General features: G+C 34.3%; 1 long non-coding RNA gene across 1 annotated transcript in view; it reads left to right on the plus strand.

Moving 5' to 3' along the window:
* Positions 1 to 557: 557 nt before the first annotated feature.
* The window catches only part of LOC124643351, a 34,728-nt gene continuing 22,848 nt past the window's right edge, over positions 558 to 12,437 (plus strand). The window contains exon 1 of the long non-coding RNA XR_006985917.1: positions 558 to 849. This is a non-coding gene — a long non-coding RNA (uncharacterized LOC124643351). The remainder of the gene's footprint in view (positions 850 to 12,437) is intronic.

Genomic DNA, 12,437 nt, shown 5'->3' on the forward strand with positions numbered 1-12,437 from the left:
GTATGTAGGCCATATTTTAACCTTACGCGGAAAAAAGCTCTCTCAAAACGCGGGCAAAACCACGTGAATCAGCTAGTTTTAAATATGACGATTCTTCTCACAAAATAATAGTAAAGCGTAAATGCTCGGAACTTTAAGAATCGCTGTAATTTGCAAGCGATTACGTGATTGGTCGAACGTTACTCGCCACTTTAAGCGTTGCAGCGCTGTTAAATATAGAGCGCTTTTTTTCATTATTGTCTGTTGGTAGAATATTTTAAATGTAGCTGTGCATAAAAAGTGGTACAGTGAATCTTTAGAATGTAGGTCACTATATTTAATTTTCAATTTAATTCTAAGTAGAATATTATAACTAAAAGTGACATCCCAAAAGTTTGGCTGAACCCTGAATTATTCAATATTTTTAGCTATGATAGACATATTTTTTACTGTGATTTTAAAATCCTTTTAACATGCCTTTACCTAAGTCTAAAAAAACTAAGTACAACTCGAAAAGAAGACATTAGATGTTTCAAATAAAATTAAAATTGAAATACGCCGCTGTCTAAAGCGCTTAACGCTGCTTACACAATTCACACCCTTCGACTATTTCTGATAGTCATTCAGTGCTCCATTCAAATTACATTTCAGTACGAATTCGTTCCCCACAGACGACGGACGTCTTTCCCGCCCAAAACAACAAAAAAAATGACATATTCTTTTCAAAATTAGAACGTTAAGAGCCCATTTCGCGCGCGTGTGTCAGTTTTTGACGTATTCCTCAAAATGGCGGGCGTTCAGTGATTTTTTTTCTGTTCTTTTTTTAAAATGCAAGTGTGACTGTTGTGCCTGTTGATATAGTAGGAAAAGGTGAGTAATGTTTTAAAAATAGGTTTTATTTTGTTTGTAATTTTTTTAGGTTGGTTTACGTACTGTTACTGGGCGGTTGTTTAAGAATTTCGTGTAGTATGACTGTGCGTTTAGCGGGTAAATTCAGGACATTTCCTTGTTATAGTAATTTAGCTGATTAGTGTTACTAATGGTTTTCCTGTTGGTTTTTCAACGTTTTTGTATTGTAATTATTTCTTGTAAAATGTTAATGCACATAGAAAAAAAATTATGCCATGTAAGCATATATTTTTTTTTAAACTGCCTTTGTACGTTTTAATTAATTATCACAATGTCTAAAGCAAGTTAAAGTAGGCAAGCTGTTTCCCACGATTCCACATGTGTCCCGTGGGTACAACTTCCCGTACCAGGATAAAATGTAGCATATAACTATGACAAATAAGTAACGTGGTTCTCTATATGTTAAAGATTTTTAAGAATTGGTTCTGTAAATCTAGAGATTACAATGTTACAGACTTTACCTTTTTACAATATTAATAGCTATAGACATATCTAAGAAAAATGCTGTTTTACAGTATTAATAGCCATAGAAATATCGAAGAAAAATGCTGTTTTTTTCAGTATTATAGTCACGTGCTCTATCAAGTACGTCTGTTCATTATTTCCCATGAGACTATAGAAATAAGTTCTCGAAGCACCCTGATTGGTTGCCCACGCATATAACTTAACTAGCTGTTTCCCGCGGTTTCACCCGTATCCCGGGGGAACTACTCCTTGTACTTGGATAAAAAGTAGTCTATGATAGAATCTATGGTGTTAGCTATCTTTATGAGAAATTTTATCGTTATTTGTTAAGCCATTGGTGGCTATTGGTGGCATGGTGGTAAAAGCGTTAAGATAGTAAGTTTCTTAATGGATGAGACGGGATTCTGTAATGTTAGGTAAATCCTATATATGTATTTACGTATTTTTCACATTTCTTCCATATAAATTCGTTTTTAACTATGTCAATAAATAGAGTTTCTTATCCTTTAAGGGTTCTAAACTTCAAATCATAACTATTATGTATTTTTTCAGCAATCTTCAAGCAGTTTTGATTACCCAATATAGCTATGTCTTCTACACATAGTGTCATATTTTTATGTATTTTTCTAGAGTAGGATAATGAGTACCAATTTTCTCAAAAGCTCTCTAATCATTTCTAATTTGCTTCTCTGTTAGAATTTCTTCAAGTACCCAACAAATACATAGGCAAAGGCTTAATATAGCTGATTCAACGTCTAATTTCTGAGAAGGCGCCTACTTGTCGCCTCATGTCATTTGTCATACGATATTCCACCCTATTTGATACACAATATTGTATGTATAGTAACACAGTCTCTATTAACTATTTAAGGTTCACATTCCTTTGAATTAAGAGCGTATGTTCATTTGTTTTTCTTGTCTGGAATGCCTTTGGTGTTTGTAATATTGTAACATTGAACAGACTTCAAGAAAAGAAGGCAATCGGTTTGACCTATGTCATCATCCTCCGAGCCTTTTTCCCCAACTATGTTGGGGTCGGCTTCCAGTCTAACCGGATGTAGCTGAGTACCAGTGTGCCACAAGGAGCGACTGCCCTCCTCAACCCAGTTACCTGGGCAACCCAATACACCTTGGTTAGACTGGTGTCAAACTTACTGGCTTCTGACTATCCATAACGACTGCCAAGGATGTTCAATGACAGCCGGGACCTTCAGTTTAACGTGCCATCCGAAACACAGTCATTGGTGTCTAAGATATACTTAGAAAGTACATACAAACTTAGAAATCAGTTTCACCTAAGTGTGGTTATGTATTTCGGTACGATTATGTCGCGTTAGCTGAACTGATTTTGGTGCGTTTTCAACATAGTATTTGTCCTACTTACGAGAAAGTTTCTATAACATTAAAAAGTTTAATTTGTACTAGCTTTAGGGTTTAAGAAGCCGACCCCAACATATTTGGGGAAAGGCAAGACAGATGATGATGATTTCTCAACTAACATAACACACAAAATAATGTACTATTCAACTATATTACATTACAAAAATTGAATACACCATATCTATCAATCTTCCAATCCCCTACAAATATTATTATTACCCAAAAATACGGGACATTCCACCCAAATTTTGAAGCAAGGGTCACCCTAGTGTACTTTTTTAATTTAGACCGAATAGTTGTATGTAAACCTCTCAAAGCAGGCATTTGTAATATGCTGAAGGAACGACTGTATATTAACGAACATTAATATCAACCTTAAACCTGTAGCATTAAGAGTCATATTTGCTTAACATGTGATAGAATTTAGCTCAGGCTTATGATGAGCAAAATTGAGCTTTGTGTCTACTAATGTAAGGTTTAAAATTGATTGTAACAAAATATGCGGGTGATACGAAAAGGGGGATGTATCATTGATAGAATTCTGTGATGATGTTTAATTAAAGTAATTAATTTATGAATTTCTGGGAGTAGAAATGTATGGGATTCACGCTAACTCGAAATTTTCGGTAAATTTTAGCACGTGAGAAAAATAACTTATTTTACCTGATTTTGAGTGAAACTTTGTAAATATGTAGTAAAAATCCTTCATTAGGATTTCAACGTGATCCCTACTAATATTATAAATGCGAAAGTTACTCTGTCTGTCCGTCTGTTACGCTTTCACGTCTAAACCACTGAACTGGTTTTAATAAAATTTGGTATAGAGTTAGAGTTGACCTTGAGAAAGAACATAGGATAGTTTTTATCCCGGACTTTTGAAGAGTTCTCTTGGAAACGCGATATAACCGAACTAGACGCGGGCGAAGCCTCGTGCGGAAGCAGTACTAGATAATTAGGAGGTTTCTATCACATAAAAGAAAGAACTAAAAGAAAGTAAAAATGAGAAGGAATTCTTGACTGGGCACTCAAAAATCTAAGATTTTCTATTACATACGAAACTAGCAAAAAAACTAACTTCAAATAAGGCACAAATTCTTTAAGAAACTGACAGCAAACTTCTTATCCAAAATTCTTGATAATTTTCGCGCCATTCTTAACGGTAAAAAAAATGGCGGCCATAGAACACGTGGAACTAAAAATTGTAGTTAAAATAAAAATATTTAACTTAATGAATAAACCCAAGTTTTTAGTTCATTGAAACATTAATGAGCGATAAAAATACGTGCGCATACGCATTGCCTTATCAATAGGTCGAAGGGCACGGAATTAATAATAGTAGGTATAGTTTGTTATTGAGTACAAACTCTATACTGACTAATCATTATTAATTATTAACTTTAGAGTTTTAGAGAAAAACCAGACTAACCAAGGGGTATTGGGTTGCCCGGGTAACTGGGTTGAGGGGATCAGATAGGGCAGTCGCTCCTTGTAAAGCACTGGTACTCAGCTACATCCGGTTAGACTGGAAGCCGACCCCAACATAGTTTGGGAAAAAGGCTCGGAGGAAGAGAGTTTTAGAGAAAAAATAATTATTTAGAAGTAGGTTTTGATAGCGAATTCACCCGCGTTTTGAGAGAGTTATTTTCTATAACTGGGTAAAAAGTAGCTTATGTCCTTTCTCAGTTTCTACACTATATGTGTTCTTGTAACTTACATTGGTTTAGTATTTATGTTATGGAAGCCGGAGTTACAGACAGGCAGGGTTTCACATTTATAAAACATATTAGTAAGTAGGGATAAAGTCAATAGTAAAGATTTCAAATAATACCTACCTACATTCAAATTATCATCATACTTTTTCCGACTAACATAGGCTATGTTTTATCCCTTTACGGCAAAGCGGGAAAACGGCTAGTAATTACATAAAAAACTAAATTATGGAATACTAGCGACCCGCCCCGACTTCACACGGGTTAACAGTATTTCTCCACTATATAATGTATGTTATTATACACATAAACCTTCCTCTTTAATCATTCTATCTATTTAAAAAAGCCGCATGAAAATCGGTTGCGTAGTTTTGAAGGTTTAAGCGTACAAAGGGACATGGGGACAGAACAAGCGACTTTGTTTTAAAATAGCGTCTAAAATGCGACTTAAATTCAATACCCATCGAAAATCAATGGTAAAACAATTTGTTGGTTCGTGGACCCCATAGAATCTGCACACAAGCAATTAAGCCTGTTTCCCATGGTTAAACCCCCATAGCTTTGTGTGACCACGTGCACGGCAGATGTGCGCAAGAGTTTATTTTAGTTTCGTGCTGTGACCATGGGGTTTGGATTTTAGTGGACGTTTTGGGACGGTCATTTTGGTGATGTGTGTGGTATTTTATTTTGTTAAATCTAAAATTATCTTTACAGTTTATTAATTCGTACTCATATAGGTGAGTACAGTTCCTAACATTGGGATAGCAATTCGACGTATTCATAAGGCTATAATATGATAATAATCAAATCTATGAGTTTTGTATTTTTCTTAACTTAAATTGATTTCAGGCTAAGATTTAAACACGAAATTCAATCAAAAATCTATCGAACTCATCACCTTTTTTTGATTTAACCAATAAAATTCAATATTAATTAGATCAAAAAAGCAATTTAACATTCAAAATCATAAAAAAACAATTGAAATAAAACAAACTATTATTTTAATTCCTATTTACAAAAAATCGAGTATAAATTCATAACACCACATTTAATTCAATTACCTAACATTTGTCATATCAGCACAACGTATTTGTACATATATACAGAATACAACATATTGTCACATAGCCAGTTCCCAGTATCAGCACAAGATAAGCAGACAGCTGTGTGTGAATCAACTGTGGTTTTTGTCTAGCTCGGTTATAGAGATATGCTTAGAAGTATATCTAGGTTAGATGTTTAAAGAGTAGTTATTGATTATTATATAAAATATCCTACTAATATTATAAACGCGAAAGTTTGTATGTATGGATGTATGGATGTTTGTTACTCTTTCACGCAAAAACTACTGAATGGATTTTAATGAAACTTTACAATAATATAGCTTATACATCAGAATAACACATAGGCTACAATTTGTAAACATATTGTTCGAAATACTAAACCTGCGCAGACGAAGTCGCGGGCACCAGCTAGTTATATATAAAATGTTAGGGTGACTTTTAGATGCATAGAGTACGTATTTGTGTTTTTTTTTTATGGGATGTATAAGAATGTGGATGTGGCTATTTGTATGTTGTAAAAATCGTGTCAAAATTGGACTGGTAGTTTTTGTGATGAATCATATGAACATACTCTCTCTCTCCTGAAATAATGAAAATATGTAATTCAATTATTAATTCAATCTCAAAAAGCTAAAAACTACATGGATTATAATTTAGGTTGGTAGATATTCCTAAAAAATTAACTAAATAGTTCAACAAACACCAATTAATAAAAACAAAGAACAAACATTTTGCAGCTCACATAAATGCCAAAAAAAAATATATTAACATGTATTTCAATTTTTTTTCCAAAACCATCCTTTCAAACTACCAACAACATCTAAATAAACACTATCATCTGCCAAAAACGCAAAAAAAAAAAAATATCCTGCGACAATTCAAAACTATGGTCACCGCACATCTTGTCACCACGCTACTAGCAGCTGTACCATACATCCGGGTCTATTATGAATACAACAAAAGGACTATATCCTTCTCTTATTCAAAATCATGGTGAACCTATTCAGTATTGAAGACTGTTTTTTTTTTGAGTATTTTCTAACGTTTGGTACGATATCTTTACTAATATTGTAAAGAGGAAAAAATTGTGTTTTTGTTGTGTGTTTGTAATAAACACAAAAAAAATACCGTTTTTTAAATGATTTCACTGTTAGAAAGCTACACTCTTCCTGGGTAACACAGGCTATATTTTATCCCGGTACGGGCAGTAGTTCCCACGGGAGGAGTGAAACCACGGGAAAACGGCTAGTTTCAGTTTCGCGGACCTGTTAGTAATGTTCGCACGCAATGTGTTACTGTTTGCTACAGCGAGTACACCACGAGATACATTTGTGTGAAACGATTCTAAATTACATTTTTATTAAATTAAATTTATTATAAATGACCATTATTGTCATTTACATAATTCCAAATTTCGTTTTGCTTTTATGGCCAATATATAAAAACGGATTGTTCATATAGGTACTCACTACTTATCTATATTTAGCCTTAATACTCCTACAAAATAACCCAAAAACAAGCCTCCATTATTTATCTAAATTTATCCTCCATTAGACATAATATTTCGAGTGCCTACGCCAAACATTTTTGTGCAAAATCATTCACTAAGGGCTTTTTTACACACTCCCAGACTTTTAATCGCAGCGACTTTAGAAGCAGCACCTACGTTTAAGAACTATCACACTACGTATACCTGTACCGGTATTATTCATTATTAAAAATACTAAGCTTTGAAATTTATGTAAATATATATTTAAAAAGACATTCTCAAAAATGTATAATATCTCCAAAGTACACCCAATTTTATCTCAATCGGTTCAGACTCACGTTCAGCTTCACATGCAAACTCACTTTTGCAATTAATATTCTATTTTATGTAGCGTTTTGACGATTTAATTTAAAGAAAAACTTTGTCTTGTCTAGAATGTGTTTTCACCCTAAATGACTTTAATAACTTCAATTTATTGTAAGTGGTCCCGATCGATGGATTTTTGAATGACCACGCCCAGGTATGGTGTAAGTCATAAAAGTAAACACCATTTTACTCGAAATAAAATAAAAAACATTAAAAAGCGTTTATGCCAAGTTTCATCAAAATCCGTTCAGTAGTTTTCGCATGAAAGAGTAACAAAAATACATTCATAATCTTTATATACTTTCCGGCTAATATACATATGACTAATATTAGGATAAGAAATTCTTTTACGGTCAGTTACGGCACATACATACCGATTTTCAGTTGTCAAATCAGCGATTTGACCGATGGGTTGCAAGATCACGGCTAGTTGTGGTTTGGTCTTAGCTTAACTACAGAGTTAAGCTTCGAGGTTAACGTTTGACAGGCACTGCTGAAAATTTCTAAAAGTCATTTACGTTGTTTTACGGGTAACTGGGTTGAGGTGGTCAGATAGGGCAGTCGCTCCTTGTAAAGCACTGGTACTCAGCTACATCCGGTTAGACTGGAAGCCTACCCCAACATAGTTGGGAAAAGGCTCGGGAGATGATGATAATACCTAGTTTGAAAGTTCTAAGTTGTAAAATAGTGGGTGATAGAGATAATAAAATCGCTATACCTTATGTTTTGAACCACAGAAGTCCCTAGGATCGATAACTGCGTGTTAGGGGAAGATATTCTAAATAACTAGTTACCTATAAGGATAATAGAGGTTTATAAGAGCACTAGCTATTCCCCGCAGTTCCACCTGCTTGCAGATGAGAACTACATTTTGATGAAAAGTAATGTACGCTCTATCTCAAGCTCTGGACGGTGGTCTAGCTAGACGGTGGTCTATCGGTGTACTGGATTCAATTTAAATTGGTTCTGTAGTTTTGGTGTGAAAGATTCGACAGACGGACAGAGTAACTTTTTCGCATTTATTGTATTAGTAGGGAAGGGTTTCTTTTTTTTAATCATAAGTTAATGTTTGTAAAAGTTTTAGATTTAAAGTGCTTCTACAATTGGGATGAAAAGCTTTATTTTTAATAACGTTAATTGAACTTTTCGGTTGAACGAAAATATTTTTGAAAACTGCTAAACAGATTTTGATGAAACTTTTCAGTATTATAACCTGCATTATAATAACAGATATAGTATATAAAAATCATATTTAAAAACACAGGGACTTATTTCAGTCTTTTGATATCTCGCTCCTAATCCAAGATGGCCGCCCATGACGTAACCCCCATCTGTCATTGAAGTTAATAGATTTTTTTTGTTATATTACGTAATGGGACCATGTGTTTGTAAGTTGATGTTGACCTCGAAAATTACTGGACACATTTTGCAGTCACGGGTTTTTTTACTGGAGTCGTTAGGGAAAATAGTTTTTTTCCTTGTGCTTTTAAATAGCAAATTAATATTTTAATAACTTTTTTTTAGAAAATAGGGCATTAGTTAAACGTTGCATTGGAAAGTACCAGGTTCGATTCCTGAATGAATAATAATATTTTACTAATAAGGATTATGGCTAATGGTATCCTATGTACATACTACTTTTAGTACCCGGATAAAATATAGTCCTTAATGCCCGGGTATTGTGTAGCTTCCTAACGGTGAATTCTATAATTAGTATAGAAGCATAGAAAACCTTCAAAACCTGCATCAAAATCGGTCCAGCCAAACATAAGATAATAGCACACAAACATACCTACATACATACAGGTCAAACTGACAACCTCCTTTTTCAAAGTCGGTTAAAAACGAGCCTAAAAACTGAAATACATAAGTAATGTTAATATCAAATAAACGATAGTTACACAATGCTACGTTTGACAGATAAGCAGTGGCCTTCGCCCAATGATAACGTAGGTATTGATAAAAACTTTATATGTACTCTGTATTAGCCAATGTTAGATATACATATTATAGTGTCAAAAATATAGGCTGAATGGAGAAGAAAAAAGCTTTTGGTGAGCTGTCAAATAAGTGTCAATGTCAAAAATTGAACTGTCAAAACATAGATAATTGAGGAGGATTTTTTTTGTTAACTGATGGATGACCCAAAAAGGAGGTTATCAATTCGAATATTTGTAATTTTACTTTTATTACAGTCTCCGATTGACTAAATGCCTTATTAATTAACTAGTTTTCTCATTCCACCTTCCGATACACTGAGGAATTGTGATGAAAAGATGGTCCCACGGACTATGCCAAGCTGTGCATTTTATGATCGATCCGTGGGTCTGTTACTTAGCCACGTACCACGTACTTAGCAACATTATTAAAATCAATAAACTCAAGCTAATAATAGCATGTATGACATTGCAATCAAGGACAATGATACAAATACATATTAATAATTGATTGCAATAGTGAACTGTTTTTTACTCCGACCATCTTGTCATGACGAGTTCCTCCGTGTTTCGGATGACACGTTGGTGGGTCCCGGCTCTCATTAACATCTTGGACAGTCGTTACGGGTAGTCAAAAGCCAGAAAGTTTGACAACCAGTCTTAACAACGTGTATTGGGTTGCCCGGGTAACTGGGTTGAGGATGTCTGATAGGTAGTCGCTCCTTGTGGCACACTGGTACTCAGCTGCATCGGGTTAGACTGGAAGCCGACCCCAACAAAGTTGGGAAAAGGCTATGCAAATTTGGATTCTAGAGTACAGCTACTTAGTGGTATAATTATTACAAATGTATTATTTACCTAATTAACAATTTACTCTAGCAGATAAGTTAACAACTCAGTATAAATATGGTTTAAACACAAACAATGAAAAATGAATGAATGACTATTGTTTGTACGAAGATAAAAGTTAAAATGATAAGAAACAGTAACTTTTACTCTACTTATATTATTTACTAGCTGTTACACGCAGTTTTACTCGCGTTTTGATTGAGCTGCTTCCCGTACATGGATAAATAGTAGCTGTTTATTCTGATGTACAACCTATATACAAAAAATCCTTCATTGTTGGAAAGCTATATTCCTCCCGAGAAACATAAGGTATATTTTAACATGGTACAGGCAAACGTTCCCCCAAGTAAAACCGTGGAAAATATACGTAAAAATGTGGCCTTAAAAAAGTACCAACTTTAGTTCTAGGCTTTAAACCATAGTCCCGAAAAGTTAATGGTCTAAACCTAGCACTAAAACTAGTTATTTTTAAGACTATGTGGTTTATATTTTTAACACGCTTATATTAGCTTCACTTGTAACTTCCTGAAAATCTTGCAATCTTAATTTGACCCACTTCCCGGTCTACGATTAGGATGAAATTTTCAGCACAAAGTTACCTGTACCTTTTAACATGCCACAAAAATACAGGTCTGTAAGTCCTTACGAAATCAATACTCTTTTTGTCAAGTAAGCCGAATTGAGGTGCTCTTCAAAAGTATATTGAAGAATGTGAAGTCTATACTGGCCCTTTGTAGATTTTCTTTTCTGTTGGACATCTTAAGATTTATTTGGTTCGGCCCCCCGGTCCTGGTAAAGCTATCGTTGGTAAGCTAGATTGGTATGTGAAATAGGTTGTCATGTTGTAAATGTGTTGGGAAATTGAAATAAGTTGAGGATTTTTAACTATTTTAAAATTGAAGATTTGTTTTGTAATATGGAGGGCACATTAAACTGTAGGTCTCGACAATCATTGGACATCGTTGGCAGTCGTTATGGTTAGTAAGAAGCCAGTCTGAAACCGAACATCCTACGCGAATTCCACTTAATCATCTGTCTAGTCTTCCCCCAATTCACCAGTCTAACCAAGGGGTATTAGGTTGCCCGGGTAACTGGGTTTAGGAGGTCAGACAGGCAGTCGCTCTTTGTAAAACACTGGTACTCAGCTGCATCCAGTTAGGCTGGAAGCCGACCCCAACATATTTGGGAAAAGACTAGTCAGATAATGATGAGATAAAAAACTGGTTATTAAACTACAGTGTTATGACAGCTGTCATTCGAATTTGAAATGTCAAAATTGGTGGGGAAAAGGATCATGTTTTTTTTTTTAAACTCGAATTAACGTTTCGTTACACATAAGATTTTTTTAACGGTCAACTATTTTTAAATAAACATTTTAATAAAGAAAGCTGATTGCTTGAGATTTGATACTTTGTGGTGTTTTTGTTATCGCTTAGTTTAGGCGGCGGAATGTGCTGGGTTTCAATAATATAAATAGTTGTGGGATACAATGAGACCTATGTTTCGTAACAATGGCGGTTTATAACGATATACTAGTAGTTTTCAGAGACTTCGTCTGCATTGTGATGAAACAACTTAGAGAATTAAAGAAGGAATTGTTGCTAAAGTTTCATAATTGTAACTTTAGCACTTTTTGAAAATTACTTCTCATCAAATATATTTTCCTTATACATTTGTTCGTACAGAGATATTGTTGAGAAGTTTTGCCTATACGAAGTTGACTACTATTGACTTTGCAATGGTAAAATAAATATATTGGCTAATTTCAGAAATGCTTAGTTATTTAATTTTTGATGAGAGCTGCCACACTCAATAAGATATGGACTACTTTTTATCCAGTTACGGGAAGAAACTAGTTTCTTTATAAGGCATGGGAAACCGATTGTTAATAATACTTAAATTCAGCTGATTGCAAACTTTACACCAGACGACAACAATTAAAAAAAAAACAAGTTTGACGCAACACCAAAAATTGCAAGACGAGAAAAAAGGTTCTAATAATAATTTTTGCACATGGCAACCCCCGGACGCCGTTAGCAAAGAGGTCGGCCATTGTTGATTTAACAATAAAATCCAAACTATTGTGTACTTTGCAGCTGTACATTATTATTGTAAAATGGGCCCTTTTCTCGTTTATCCTAAACTTAGGGCTTGTGAATTGAGAATTATGAATTTTACAACTGGTTTTGAAGTTTTAATATGTAGTAATGAAAAGACTAGCCGTTTTCCCAGTATCACTCGCGTCCCGTGAGAACTTCTGCCTATATCGGGATAAAATAAAGCTTATATT

Source organism: Helicoverpa zea, chromosome 27 (genome assembly GCF_022581195.2).
Source record: "Helicoverpa zea isolate HzStark_Cry1AcR chromosome 27, ilHelZeax1.1, whole genome shotgun sequence".
Taxonomy (NCBI): Eukaryota; Metazoa; Arthropoda; class Insecta; order Lepidoptera; family Noctuidae; genus Helicoverpa; species Helicoverpa zea.